Source organism: Suncus etruscus, chromosome 13, assembly GCF_024139225.1.
Source record: "Suncus etruscus isolate mSunEtr1 chromosome 13, mSunEtr1.pri.cur, whole genome shotgun sequence".
NCBI lineage: Eukaryota > Metazoa > Chordata > Mammalia > Eulipotyphla > Soricidae > Suncus > Suncus etruscus.
In genome coordinates, this window is record NC_064860.1 from 62,026,888 (window position 1) to 62,042,027 (window position 15,140).

Genomic DNA, 15,140 nt, shown 5'->3' on the forward strand with positions numbered 1-15,140 from the left:
TATAATCATGAAACATGACTAATTGTCCCCTCCTCCTTGTGGAGTTCTTATCAGAATCCATAGTCAAGTTCCAGTTTTAATCCAAGATCTATTTTGGGGGGACATGATACCTAATTCGTCCCTTTCCTTCGTGACTTTTTCCCCTCTCTAAAATGGGATAGTGCCTTCTCTGCTTGTTTCCTTGAGTTACGAAGATCAAATGAGGTCATGTTTATGAAAGTGCTTTGTCACTGGTAAAGTATGTTTACTAATAATTACTCCAGTTCATCATGTCTGACCTGCCCTTTTCTCACTACTATTTGGTAGGTCACTGGCGGAGGTGACATGATAGCCCAGAATTTTGTAATGTGCACCACCTCTGAGGAGAGTTTTTTTTTTTTTATTTTATTTTTGTGCTAGGAATGGATAGTTGTAGACTGTCGTTATTTTTAATCCTTTAATTTGTTTTAATTACAAAAAAAGCAATACATGTTTATTGTCAAGAAGCTAGGAAATATAAATCGGCAAAATGGAAAAATAAAAATTACCTCCAAGTGCACAAAGGGTTACTTTTAATTTTTGTATAATTTAGAAATAATCCTGAATATACTGAACCTATTGTTTCTTATTATCACCCAGTAAATGTTACAAATGATTTCATAACTTTCTTCAGAATTTAATGGCTACATGGCATCCAGCCATAAACTGTAAGGCTCTATAATTTATATAAATCGTCCCCTTTTTTTGACATGCTTGGATGAGAGAGGCCTGAGCCACATCATCTTTGGGCTTAAAGTTTCAACTACTACAAGTATTTTACGCTTATGCTAATTTTTTTCACTTGGATAAATCTTAGAATTGCTATATCAAAGGGTATATTAATGCTTTCGGGTATGTGATTTTGTTTGCAGCTTTCTTAATATGGTTGGTTTATAAATAAATAACATGCAAGGTACACAGTTGAATTAGTGTTGACATATGTATTGGCCTATGAAACCACCACCACAATGAAGATCAAGCCCTTTTTGCTGCTCTTCCTGTCTCTAGGCAAACACTGTTTCCTTGCCCTATAGATTAATGTGCATTATCTTTAATTTTATGCAAATGGAGTCACACATTATACATTCCTTTTTTGTTTAATTTCTTGCATTCTGCATGGTTCTTAAAAATGTATTTATAACTTTTACTGTTGCATAGTAATTTATTATGCAGTGTCATTGCGGAGGGGAGGCTTTCCTACTTCTATCTCCATACACATGGTAAAAACTTAGCAAAAATGACTAATACAATAGACAGTCTAATGTCTACACCAAAAGTCCCTCTGCTAGAGATGAAGCAAGTTGGGAAGGGGGAAGCTCTGTCAGGAGAAGTCACCTGAAATGCGCCATGAGTAAGGCCATGGCTGTGTTTCCAGCTGTGCTTTCCTGTGATGTTTAAAAAGAGCTTGGGATTTCTACGTAAGGGAGCAGAGTTTGGAAGGGGAGATTGTCTTTATACATGTTAATTTCTCATTGATGGGCAATTTGTATAGTAGAGACCAACACAATTATCCTTTGCCAGAGATCTTTGTGGAGGGATGGTATATCTTAATTTTCTTATACTAGACACACCATAACTCACTTATTGTTGATGGCATTTGTGTTTCTAATTTTTGACTGTTAAAACTAAAATTAAAACAACTGGACCTCAAGAGATAGTAGAGTGAGGCACTTGCCTTTCATGTGGCAAATTTTGATTCAAGTCTCTGAATATTGTCTCCTGAACACTGACTAGAAATGATCCCTGAGAACAGAGCCAGTAGTAAGCCCAAAACAAAAAATGGAAAACTTCTTTGGACATTGGTATAAAATACTTTCTATGATTAAAAAAAAAAAAAAAAAACATTTGAAAGTTACTGGCAAAATTTGTGCTGGAAAGGTCACATGTATTTGAAGAAGGCAGGTTTTTTTGTTTGTTTGTTTTCTAAGTCATAGCAATTTTTCTTTTGGTAATAAACCTGTTGGAGGATCTACTTTTTTTTTTCTTTTTTGGACCACACCTGGCAGTGCTCTGGCTATTTCTGACACTGCACTCAGAAATTGTTCTAATCAGTGCACAGAGGGGCCATATGGGAAGCTGAGGATTGAGTCCATGTCAGTAGCCTTCAAGGCAAGTGCCCTGTGGTACTATTGCTCAGCCCCCAGATCTAGAAATTAATTAATATGATAGAATTCTATAACAAACAGAAATTATACTTCATCTGCTTTATTTTTATAAAACACCTACTTTTATTTATTGAGTAGACACATGATCTAGAAAGCCAGGATGCTTTTCTTGAACAGATTATGTACATTTCATTAGTGTTCCATTTTCTTTTGATGGTTACTTCAGTATTGGATTTGCACAGAAAAGGTACTAAAATTGTCTTCAGAACTTTACAAATAATATTTTAGAATCTGTATTGAAATAGGCAATCAGATGCTAACCTATCTTTTCATTTACTTCTTAAGATACACAATACACTGAAGAGTGGTGGAAGATCTGAAGACATCGCATGACATCAGAGTTCTCAAAACAAAGATTTTCTCAGTACTCTTCTCAAAAAGCAGATAGTCAAAAGCTGCATATAATGGTGAGAATGTTTTTTCCTGAGTTCTTACGATTTAATCATTGTGACTAATCTACTTCAGACAGTTCTGTCTTAGTTATATATTAGTTTATAATCACCATATATTTTGTGGTGGGTTATCTTCAAATTATTATCTCGGCACTGTTGTTTTCTAAAAACAAATGACTAAAATGCAGTCCTATAAAATATACTTGTAAGGAAAGAATGAATATAGATTTTAATATAATCAAATTGAGGGAAGGGAAAAAAAATTAGCCAAGAGTTTAAAACTTATTTCTTGTCTTCTTGAGAAAGAGATTGGGAAACTAAGTATTTATGTCAATGATACTTTGTTTTAACAAAGTTGACATGAATACCAAACCTGAAATAACAATCTGATTACAGATAAAAAGTTAATTATTTTGAGGAACAATATAAGTGTGGCTATTGAGGGCTTATTATAATCTTGTCAGTGATTACGTTTTACTTATATGCAAGACAAATAACATAATAGCATTTCTGAGAAATGATAAAATAATCTGATTAAATTAACACAAGTGGGTGGTAAATGTGACAAAGAGATGAGTGAGTGATTAATTCTCCTGGATTAACACTTGTGTTTTCTAGTATAGCTACAACCTCAATGAATTTGTCATGTCTTGAGCTCTTGGAGCTTGAGCTGCTTATTCCACGGCAGGAACACTGCAAGTAAACTGAGAAAAAGTGGTGATTGATTGTTATGCCCATAATTAGATTTGAAGAGGTCATTTTTAAGATACTGGTTGAAAGCAGAAGGGAGGATAATGGGTTGAATATCCTGAACATTTGCCGTATTTCTGTGGCCCAATGATGTTTAAGATGAGGCATGGCACCACAAACCAGATGGGTGCTGATGTAGGTAAAATAGGTTTGACCTGCCAGTAATGATATTTTGAACTTCTTTATTCTCTTTTTTTTTTTTTTTTTTTTGGTTTTTGGTTTTTGGGCCACACCCGGTGACGCACAGGGGTTACTCCTGGCTATGCGCTCAGAAGTTCCTCCTGGCTTGGGGGACCATATGGGACACCGGGGGATCGAACCGCGGACCGTCCAAGGCTAGCGCAGGCAAGGCAGGCACCTTACCTCTAGCGCCATCGCCCGGCCCCAACTTTATTCTCTTTTTATAAAGATCTGTTTTAAATATATGCAGCAAACATAGTGTTGACATTTTTTCAACTCTGTTTTTTTAATTCTTTCTGCTTATGTTTTTGTAATTTTTGCAAACAAATTTAAGTTATATTTATTAAATGAAAAAACTATCAGTTGTTAGGATTTGATTTCTTGCTAGTCATTCACATATTTATTTATTTATTTATTTATTTATTTATTTATTTATTTATTTATTTATTTATTTATTTATTTATTGTGTTTTTGGGTCACACCCACAAGAGCTCAGGGGTTACTCCTGGCTTTATGCTCAGAAATCATTCCTGGCAGGCTCTGGGGACTTGAGATGCCGGGTTTCCAACCACCAACCTTCTGCATGCAAGGAAACGCCTTACCTCCATGCATCTTTCTGACCCCGTTCTACACATATTTATACTTTGTTCTGTACTGAAATTTTTAAATCAATTAGAATTAGATTTCATACTTAAAATATTTGTTTCATACTCAATTATAGTTATTCAAATATAATTATGTATAAGAGAAATATCCTGAGATTTGAGGGGCACAGGGAACAAAATGAGGCTCCAAGGATGATCCAGCTTAGCTCCATAGAATGCAAATATTCTACCCACTGTACTATCACTTCAGGCCACATTAATATTTATTATAAAGTATTTTGAAATTTAAAATAATTAATTATGCATTTTCAAAAATGAGTTATCATACTTTTCTTTTTTTTCAGTAGCCATTGCCAAATAAATAAATAAGAGGTGTAGACATTTAATAGCCCATAGATTCACATTCTCTGGAAATAGATCTTGTGTATATTTTAGCAGACTAGTATGTGGAATTCACTTGAAGACTGTGGACTAGTATATTATGTATGGTTTTGTTACAGATTCTCTGTCATGCTACATTTTTAAATTTAGTAATGTCCTTTTCAGAGAGAGATCAAAAAGGATATTTGTGAAGGAAAGTATTTGATTCATTGAATATTACAAACTACAAAAAGAAAATCATGACATCTGATTTTTTTTGTTTTGGGGAACTTTTTGGGGTGAAGGCCATATGCACACCTAGCAGTATTCAAGCTTATACCTAGCTCTGTTTAGGATTCACTCATGCCAGTTTCTCAGGGGACCATATGTGGTGCTGAGTTCAAATGAGGCTGACCACATGCAGGACAAACATCTTAAACACTATTACCTCTCCTTCCCCCAAACATGAAATATTTACAAAGCTGCTTAGTATCTTAGGCTAAAGATTTTTTTACTCTCGTCAAAAATTTGGAAGACAAAACACTACATAACTAACAAGATACAATTATAGAAATCCTTATATGGTCTGTGTTCTGTTCATCTTTTAGTATGTTGTAGTGACTAACTTCTTGTGATAAATAATAATATAAAACCCACCTAATACCTTGGATAAAATTGGTTTGTTGGCTGAATCAATTTAACATAAACATTTTAATAGATTTATTTAATTACTAAACTATTGTTATAGCTTATGTATATCTCACTGGTTTGTGTATGTTTTAGTTTTATTAATAGTTATTCAAATATATTAACTGTTAAATGTTTATATCAGATATAGAGACTTAAGTATAAAAAAGTGAAAAGGGTGATTCAGCTGTCTTTAATGAGAGCATTAGAGATTTTATAGCAGGAAGGGAGCTTGCCTAGTTCATGGCCTGCCTGAGTTCAGTCCAATGCATCCCATATGGTGGCCAAAGCACTGCTAGAAGTGAGTGCTGAGTACAGAATCAGGTATAGCCCCTAAGCATCACTAGGGGTGGTCCCCAAACAAACAAAAAATAAATAAAACAAAAAAATATATACAAAAAGCAACTGGTTCTAATGAATAAGTTACCATATTAATAAAATGAAACTAATTCTCTCTGTGAAGACCCCATTTCTCTTCCTACTCTCCCAAAAGAACTGGAAAGTATGTTCAATAATTTTTTTTTAACTTATTGACTATTTTTGGTTTGGAGGCCACTTCCAGTGATATTCAGATCATAGCGCCTTGCTTTGTGCTCAGGGATAACTCTTGGCAGGGCTTAGGATTTATAGTGGAGGAGGGGGATGGGGGCATTGGTGGTGCGAATGTTGCACTGGTGGGGTGGGGTGTTCTTTTTATGACTGAAGTCCAAATACAAACATGTTTGTAATCATGGTGCTTAAGTAAAGATATTAATTTAAAAAAAACTAAGATTTATATGAGGTTTTGCGAATTTAACCCCTAGTCTGTTGCACGTAAATCAAGTACCTTACCTGGTGTACTGTCACTCTATCTCTAATGTATTTAAAAAATAGTACGTTTTAAACTTCTACACATAGTTTTTAATAAGAACATGGTACTACTAAAATCAGTTAATCCATTATCTGGGTTAAGTCCTTTTAATTGGTATTCATTGCCCAAAACTAGCTTAGCTGTATGGGGCAAGAACATTTAAATACTCAGCTCAAATAAATTACATGATTTTTACCCTCTCTTGATCTCTCCTTCCCATGACCAGCATCTTAGTTTAGAGTTATTTCTCATCTAGCATTCTTGTACTGTTTGGCTTCTTTTTTTGTTTGTTTTTGGTTTTGGGGCCACACAAGTGAGCGATCAGAGGTAACTCTTGGCTCTCTGCTCAGAAATCACTCCTGGCAGGAAAGGGGGACCATATGGGATGCCGGGATTCGAACCACCTTTGGTCCTGGGTCGGCGCTTGCAAGGCAAATGCCCTACCACTGTGTTCTCTCTCTGGTCCCACTGTTGGCTTCTTACCTTAATATGTCTCTTACAATTCTCTACCTTAGGTACATCTTTTAGAATTCTCTATCTCGGTCTCTTTAAGCCACGAGATACTCCAGAAATTCCAATTTGTTTATGTGCTCTGATCAGACTAATTTATCAATCCCAATAGAATAATACTCATAGAAAAGTAATAAAGCTTCCTTAATCAGGCTAATTTACCATTATATTGAGAAACAATATAATTAGCATTTTTCTGAATTTGGTGTCTTTAAAAAATTGATTTTCCTTAAGCCTTTTACTTAATACTTTAATTGATATAAACAACATCATTTTGGAAAGAAAATTCCCACTATGCCTTTATCAGCTTGCATATTTTTTTATCAATGAAATAATTCAAATGAAATGATTAAAAGGATTTTAAAATGTTGATCAACGTTGTCAGTTCATTTTCTCATATAAAGGCCCAGTCTTTTTCAGTGTATTAAACGTAGTGAACCTGTTATTCTAGATTATTTTTACATTTGCTCTTCAGTCATGTGGCCTGTGGTTTATACAACTGAAGTTGTTAAAATGCTAATAAGCTTGTTATGCATTTTATTTATAGAATTGCAATCTCACTATTATGTACTAGAGATAATACTGATTTTTCAGACCACATTTATTATATTAGTTTGCATTTACTATAAAAAGTTTGATAGTATAATATATGTAAGCTTCCTGTTTTCATGATTTTATTAACTGCTGTTGGCACTCCTATTATCATGCAGTCTAAGCCTCCAAAAATATCAGTGAAGTATTAGTTCTTGTTTTTATCTTATTTATTTTTTGGGGGGGCTGGGGTTGGATCACACCCAGCAGCACTCAGGGGTTACTCCTGGCTCTATGCTCAGAAATTGCTCCTGGCAGATTTGGGGGACCATATGGGGTGCCAGGATTCGAACCACCTTCTTTCTACATGCAAAGCAAATGCCTTACCTCCATGCTATCTCTCCAGCCCTGAGTTTATTTTTTAATAGATTTAATTTTGCTGCATTTCTAAAAAGACTATCTACAATAGATTGGAAGTCGGGAAAAAAAGCTTACAGGTCATAAATACAAATCTTTAAGCATTTGTTTCTAAGAAAGAGCAAATACTTGGTCAGACTTTATAAGTGCTTCTAATCTGAACTATTTCTTTTTTTTCTTTTTTCTTTTTTTTTTTTTACTTAGGGATCACTCATTCCCACTGTACTCAGGGTACCATATGTGATGCCCAGAATCACACCCTCATCCTCAGCATGCAAGAGAAACACTCTACCCATTGTATTATCACTCTGGCCCAGTTCTTTAAGATATTAAAATTTCTAGAACATATGGTCTACTACCAAGTATCTCTAATGGGATTGGTTCTTCTCTCCTACTGCCTAATGCTTCTTGTGACCCCTCCTCCCAGTATCAAAGCCTTGATTGTTGCTACAGGCAGTACCCATGACAACTCTAGAGTACTTTCTCTAAGGAAAGTACCTTTATTTACCTTTTTCAAAACCCTTTCCCATTTCAATAATTTACTTTATCACATTCTTCCTATTTTGTTCATATTCTCTCTTAAAATTGTACTGCTGCCAAAGGCTGGTCTCAGGAGGCCATTGGAATAAAAGAGGATGTAATGAGTTAGTTCCTTGTCATTGAAGACAACTGCCTGACAGTCCGTTAAAAGCAGCCACCAAACCATACTCTTTCCCACTTGATCTGCATGGCCTGGAAGTTTTTCCCTTTCACCATGCAACTTAGGATTCAGGCTACCTGTTGAACTTAAGTTGATGTGGAATTTTACTCTTTTAGGACAAAAGAAAGGGAAACCAGAATCCTTAGACTTTAACATCAAAAGACTATCATCATTAACCATAGAAGAAATAATTTGAGGAAACATTAGGTAGATAACAGAAAAGTTTATCAAATATACATCCAAGTTGTGGGTACAGGAGTTCTGAAGGATGAGTATTTGAGTTAGGGGATGATGAGTTTGTACTGAAAAGATTCAAACTAGCCAGTAAGGTTTTTTTTTTTTTCTGATAAATCATGGTGTGCTGGGATTGCACAGGTGTGTAGAGATGACAAGCTTATAAATCACCTCTATCACCTGTATATTCAGGAGCTAGGGAAGAATGTAAGTTAATATGTATTTAGATCATAATGAAGAAAAAAAAAGTAAAATCAAAGTCAGGAGGGTCTTTGTATAGATTGTATAGGTAGCAGAAGCTTTTTTTTTTTTTTATAAGAAGCTGATAACAGAAAGAAGGGCAGAAATATCAGTTCTAGGGCAAGCCTAGAGTGCTTTTACCTTTCTGCACTACCTCTCCACTTCAGTATCACATCACTGTACTGTTTCTTTTTTTCCTCTGACAAGATTTTGAGCCTATTAAAGTTTGTCATGTAGTCATCCTTTATCACATGTAGCAGCTTCTTTATAAATATTCAGGAATTTCTTACTTGTAGGATATATTCAGAATAATACTATGAGAACAGAATTTATCTGGCATAATTATAGTGCAATTTCTTGCAAATTTAAAAGTGCTGATTTTATTTGAGTAAAAATTAGATTCCATTTAATGATCACTCTACTCAACTCTAAACCAGACTTGATTCTTTTTCTTCCCTCTCCCCCTTCCTTGCTACACTCTTTCCTCCATCTTTTTCCCCTCCCTCCTTTCCTCTCTTCCCTCCTCCCTCCCCCTTTCCCTCCCTCCCTTCTTCCCTCCCTTCCTCCCTTCTTCACTTCTTCCTTCCCTCCCTCCTTCCCCCTCCCTCCTTTCTTCCTTCCTCCCTGCCTCCCTTCCTCTCTCCCTCCTCTACCTTCCTTCCTTCCTTCCTTCCTTCCTTCCTTCCTCCCACCCTCCCTCCCTTCCTTCCTCCCTTCCTTCCTTCCTTCCTTCCTTCCTTCCTTCCTTCCTTCCTTCCTTCCTTCTTTCCTTCCTTTCTTCCTTCCTTCCTTCCTTCCTTCCTTCCTTTCCTCCCTCCCTCCCTCCCTTCCTCCCTTCTTTCCTTTCCTTTCCTCCCTTCCTTCTTTTCCTCCCTCCCTCCTTCCCTCCCTCCCTCCCTTCCTTCCCTCCCTCCCTTCCTTCCTTCCTTCCTTCCTTCCTTCCTTCCTTCCTTCCTTCCTTCCTTCCTTCCTTCCTTCCTTCCTTCCTTCCTTTCCTCCCTTCCTCTCTTCCTTCCTTTCCTCCCTCCCTCCTTCCCTTCCTTCCTTCCTTCCTTCCTTCCTTCCTTCCTTCCTTCCTTCCTTCCTTCCTTCCTTCCTTCCTTCCTTCCCTTTCTTCCTTCCTTCCCTTTCTTCCTTCCTTCCCTTTCTTCCTTCCCTTCCTTCCTTCCTTCCTTCCTTCCTTCCTTCCTTCCTTCCTTCCTTCCTTCCTTCCTTCCTTCCTTCCTTCCTTCCTTCCTTCCTTCCTTCCTTTCGTCAACCATACCAGTTATGTTCATAACATACACTCTCCACAATGCTTCGAGATCACTTCTAATGTACTCAAGTCAATACACCCCTAGGGATTTAACTAGGAAGGCTGGTGTGCTCAGGACAGTACACACCCAGGGATTTAACTGGGAAGGCTGCATGCCAGATAGAAGCCTAACCCCTGTTACATCTGTCCATCTTCAGCCTCATTTCTAAAGCTACATGGTCACAGGATGCTTTTATAGTGGTAAATTTTGAAAGACACGAGAGAGTTTTTATTTATTTATTTATTTATTTATTTATTTATTTATTCAATTTTTTTGGTGTCAGGGATTAAACCTAGGGCGTCATATGTGATGCAAGCACTTTCCAACTGAGCTGTGTTTCCAGTGAAGTGAGGTTTTGTTTATTAAGATCACATAAATGGGAATGTATCATATTAGCTAGTAGAACTGAGAGAAAAAAATAGAACACTAGAATATACAAGTATGCATTCCATTTGTAGTACTATATGCCATGCAGCCTCTGAGTAACACCACTGGGTTCTCAGGAGAGAAGGACTAAAAAAGCAGGTAACTGCTTAGGAGTATGAAGAGTCTTGACCTCATGTGCCTTCTGAGTGAATCAAGATAACCCTAAAGGTTTCTGAACTAAAATTTGAAAATTGCTTCTTAATTGGAATTTACTTATTCAGTAATCGCTGATAGAATAATCCATAATTTTATCTCATGACATTTAGCCTAACTTTTATGTATGTAGATTAGCAAATTGTTTAGGATTTTTTTTTCTTTAATATCTGCAAGGCTTATCACATTACCTACCCTTCTATTAATGTCTAGACGTAGAATGTGCTGGAACATATCACTAGTGTTGGCTTGGCAGCTGTAAGTCAGAGATGCTTACTCAAGGAGAAGTCATTTTATTTGTGGATACTCGGTAAGTCATTCCTAGTTGTGCCCTGTCAATAACCCAGGCTTTCAAGTTCTAGCCTTTTTGTTTCTATCACCAGTGAACCATCAAATATTTTTCAAGGGATGATGATGTGTTTGTGGGTTTGGGTGTTTGGTCATTTTCATTATAATTTCAAAGTAGAGTTCTCTTCCTTGGGAGAATGAAAAGAAAAGTCTTTCTTTAACCTCTCTTCTCCTCTCCTTTATTTGACCTTCTCCTCTGCTTGCCTCAACATGATCCCTGATGCAGGCTCTCCTTTTCTGAAAGTACAATCTGCTCTCTGGCAGATAGTTCCTTGGCCCAGGTGACTCCTGTTCTTTTTCACTCTACCCTCTTACCTTGGCTGATACTGTGTTAAATTTTTTTCTGAAATCTTAGCAGGACAATCAGACTCTTGAGTATTTGACAGCACTCAAATGACATGGGGACGAGGGCTTCCCAAAGAACTCTGGGAATGCATTGTATATCTACAAACTGTATGGGGATACCCAGATGACTGCTATGTCGGACTCCTTAGTCACAGGCAAACTGTTCAATTTTTTTTTTATTCATGATATTTTCATTGTGCAATAGTCAATGGTATAAGCTGCCATGGTCTCATCATTATGAGTAATAAACTAAAAATTACCAGTTGTTAGATTTTTGGAACATTTTATTTATTAGAACTATAGTAGTAGATACTCAGTAATTTTGTTCTGATTTAATTTGATCATCATTTCTTAGTAGAACTTCAGATAGCGAGTTATTATAACTTAAATGAGATACTAATCTCTTATAGCCAAAGGAAATATGCCCTTATAGTTCTGAGAAGGTATCTGTTGTTGCCCTTATTCTACTTACCTGATATAAAGTAGAAAAAAGTTTTTGAAATGTATAAAACTTATATTTGACTGATTCTGTTAAATACTTTTACAGGAGTTTTTAATTTGACTTGAAACTTGGTACAAATCATGTCAACCATAAACTTACTCGAGATAGCAGTGATTTTTATCAAATGGATTGCTATAGAAAATGTCTATTTATGTTAAAATCATCTATATTATAGAGTACCATTTAAAATTTTAGAACAACTTTGAATTCTTTTTACGTTTTTTTCAACTCCTGCCCCTACCTTATTTGACCATGTTTTTCTTTTCTGATAAGAAACAAATGTCAACATTAAATTATAAAGATCATCTAGTTTTATTCAGTGTTTATGAAATTGTGCAGTATCTCATCAAGTAAATAAAGGAGCTCTGATGAGTTGTTCAAAATGAAGGACTACAGGCATTGAAAAATGGATTGGTGGAGGCTAGGTCACCTTCTTTTAGGGGACCACTATAGTGGCTCAGATTACCTCACTACTACCACGTAATTCAGGTAGACTGGTTTAAAATTCCATTCTTTGGAGAGGCAGACACTGTAAGTTAGACATTAAGTCTTGGTTTATAACATGGTATTGAGCTTAAGTGACCTCACTTGGGGCCTTTTACTGCTGCTTTTAATGCTTCACTACTGCACTGATACATCCCAGTTTCTTAATTCCTCCAAGTGTTAACACTAAGCACATATTCTTGGTTTTGTTTTGTTTCCTATGCATTTAATCATAGCATTGCCTGTATACCTTCCACTAACCACCAAGTCTTTCCAAAGGCCTTGTTTCTTATTGTATTTCCAGCCACAATCTCCAGTCACATTTTAGTCAACATTTGCTGTCACATCCAGCGCTTTCCTACCTCTGGTTGTGATTTCTGTGGCCTAGAGTAACTGCCATTATTTTTCTTGATTAGCCTTTAGTCATTGTTTCTAGTTGTCACAGACTACCTCATAGGACTCAGACATACTAAAACTGAAAATTGTAACTGCTGAATATGTATTTTGAAGAACACTTTTAGCCTTTAGCCTCTTACATTTTAAGGGTGTAGAGTAAAATGTCCCTTCCATGTCCCTTCCCAGTCTGTGTTCTTGGGCTGGTTGAACAAAAACATCAGGCAGATTAGTAAAACCAAAGAACAAATTTAATTATATACCTATGAAGAATTTACATTTACATGTCTGTCAATCCTAGAATGAGGCAGGCTAAGGGTTGTGTTTTTTATTTTGTTTTGTTTTTAATTCCTGTGTTAAAAAGTGAGATGTGGGCTTGGAGTCCTGGGTGAAGAGAGGAAGAGGGTCTTCCATGATGAAGAGAGGGTGGGTGACTCAGGCTAAAACTAGATGCTTTTTATATTTGTCTTTCTGTAAAGTAGGTTTCACTGATTAAAGGGGTATTTCTGGAGTTAACCCTAAATCTAGGTCATCTTCATTCTTTAATGTAATCACAGCAGTTTTTCTTGAAGCCCAGGGCATAAATTGACCTTAGCTCTACATACCTATTTGACATATAAATTGGAAAAACCTTTTTGGATTTTTTGGGGATGCCTATCATTAAGCATTTCCTAATGTTTTATAAACTTCCTTTTACAATGTTAAATTACATGCACCTTCATTTTCATGTTAGGTACCAACATTTTACTTTACTCCTTTGCTGGCCCTGTTGGGAAAGAATACTTGAACTCTAGTGGAAAGTGTAGGTGTAACTGTTCTGCATAGTCTTATATTTACTAATCATTGTTAATAGTGTTAATGTTGACGCTTTTGTTGCACAAAGTTACTGCAGCTTCAACCCTCCAAAGTGCCAAAGACTCTTAGCACTGGAGCATCTTGGTGTCACTTCTGTCTCATCCCTTTCTCTTCCTACATAGCACTATTTTTTAGGAGACCTTAATTTGCAACCTTTTGAGCTTTAGAAATGATATACCTTAATGCTAAATAAATACTCTTTACAGTTGTCTTAAATTTTTGTTTTGTTTTTGTTTTGGGGCCACACCCATTGACACTCAGGTGTTACTCCTGACCATATGCTCAGAAATCATATGGGAGGCAGGGGAATCGAACTTCCGTCCATCCTAGGCTAGCGCTTGCAAGGCAGGCCTTACCTCTAGCACCACTGCTCCAACCCCATCTTATATCTTAATGTTGATAAATCTGTTATAAATGGATAAGTATGTATTATAGAATATTCTTTTACATATTATATATGATTGCTCCTCTATACTATTTTTTTGAGAACTGTACAAAAAGAATTAAACTTTGAGGTCATTTCCAGGAAGAGTGACACTTTGCTACCATTAAGCCATTCTCTTTTTGCCCATCCATGGGGAATACTATAATACAGTTAAAAATGTCATACTAATTTCTTATAAAATGTCTGAAATTTTTTCATCTTCTGCTCACTTTCACTATTCCATTTCTCCCTATTAACAATGTTATCATCATGTGAAGAATGGAAATCTACCAAACAAATGATGTTGTTTTCATTACCTATTGTAATTTTAGTAACATTTATGCAATTGCAGGATGTTTGTGATTTAACTAGCTAGAGCCTTATTTCTTTATAAAGAAAATTCTGCATCAATGTTACTGGTCACATTTACTTTTAGCTTTAGCCTGTCATTGACTGCCAGTCTAAAGATACAAAGAGACCTTCAAGTTTTACATTCACTACACCCAAAATCAGTTCAAAAATATTGGCCTGAATTCTTGGAGAAGGGCAATGGGAGGATTTAGTTTGGAGTACACTTATCATGGCTCCTTCCTTGGTGATTGCTTGCTTACATAATTTGTTCTGAAGGAGTGTTTTTAGGTAAGCCATCTCTTCAGAATGATTACATTGTGGTCTATTCTGCTTGGGAAGGGTTAAAAGAAGACAACATCCTGTCAAAGACCTTGTTTTTAATTTTGCTTCTCACACTGGCACAGATCCTGCTAAGAGCATCCCAGATTAGTTCCTAAAACCTTTGAAGAGATTTAAGATGTCCTTCAGCCAGTTTGAAGGTTTTTGTCTTGCAAATCCAGTACAAGGGCGCCTGCAGGCATCTCGACCCTTGCTGTGCTGCTGATGCAGCTCAAGGTCACACTAACCCGCCCTGTGACATTCAACAACAACAAAAAATTATGCAGTGAAACTGCTTCAGCATTCAGCCAACCAACAACTTCCTTTAGTAAGGAACTGGGGGGAAAAGTCTTTCCTCCCTCTTTTTCTTGGGGGGGGGGCACTCTGATTTTTTTTTTGCTGTAGGAAATAATCCCGGATTTCTGGTGTGTGTGATGACAAGGTCATTTCTTAATTAGAACACATGTAAAGAACAAAGCTAAATGGCTTCAAAACAGCTTTGTAGTTGATGGAGAGGATTTAAATTATTTAAAGAGATAGTCACCCATGTATGATGGAAGCTGAATTCTAAAGGCTTTAACTCCTTCATTCCTACTTGCCATTTCTTT

The 15,140-nt window shown here is 36.3% G+C and overlaps 1 protein-coding gene across 1 annotated transcript in view; it reads left to right on the plus strand.

Annotated features, from left to right (window-relative positions):
- Positions 1-2,474: 2,474 nt before the first annotated feature.
- NRIP1 (nuclear receptor interacting protein 1) overlaps positions 2,475-15,140 on the plus strand; it is a 44,828-nt gene continuing 32,162 nt past the window's right edge. Inside the window, exon 1 of the mRNA XM_049785494.1 lies at positions 2,475-2,590. The gene's annotated coding sequence lies outside the window, so the exon portion shown is untranslated. The remainder of the gene's footprint in view (positions 2,591-15,140) is intronic.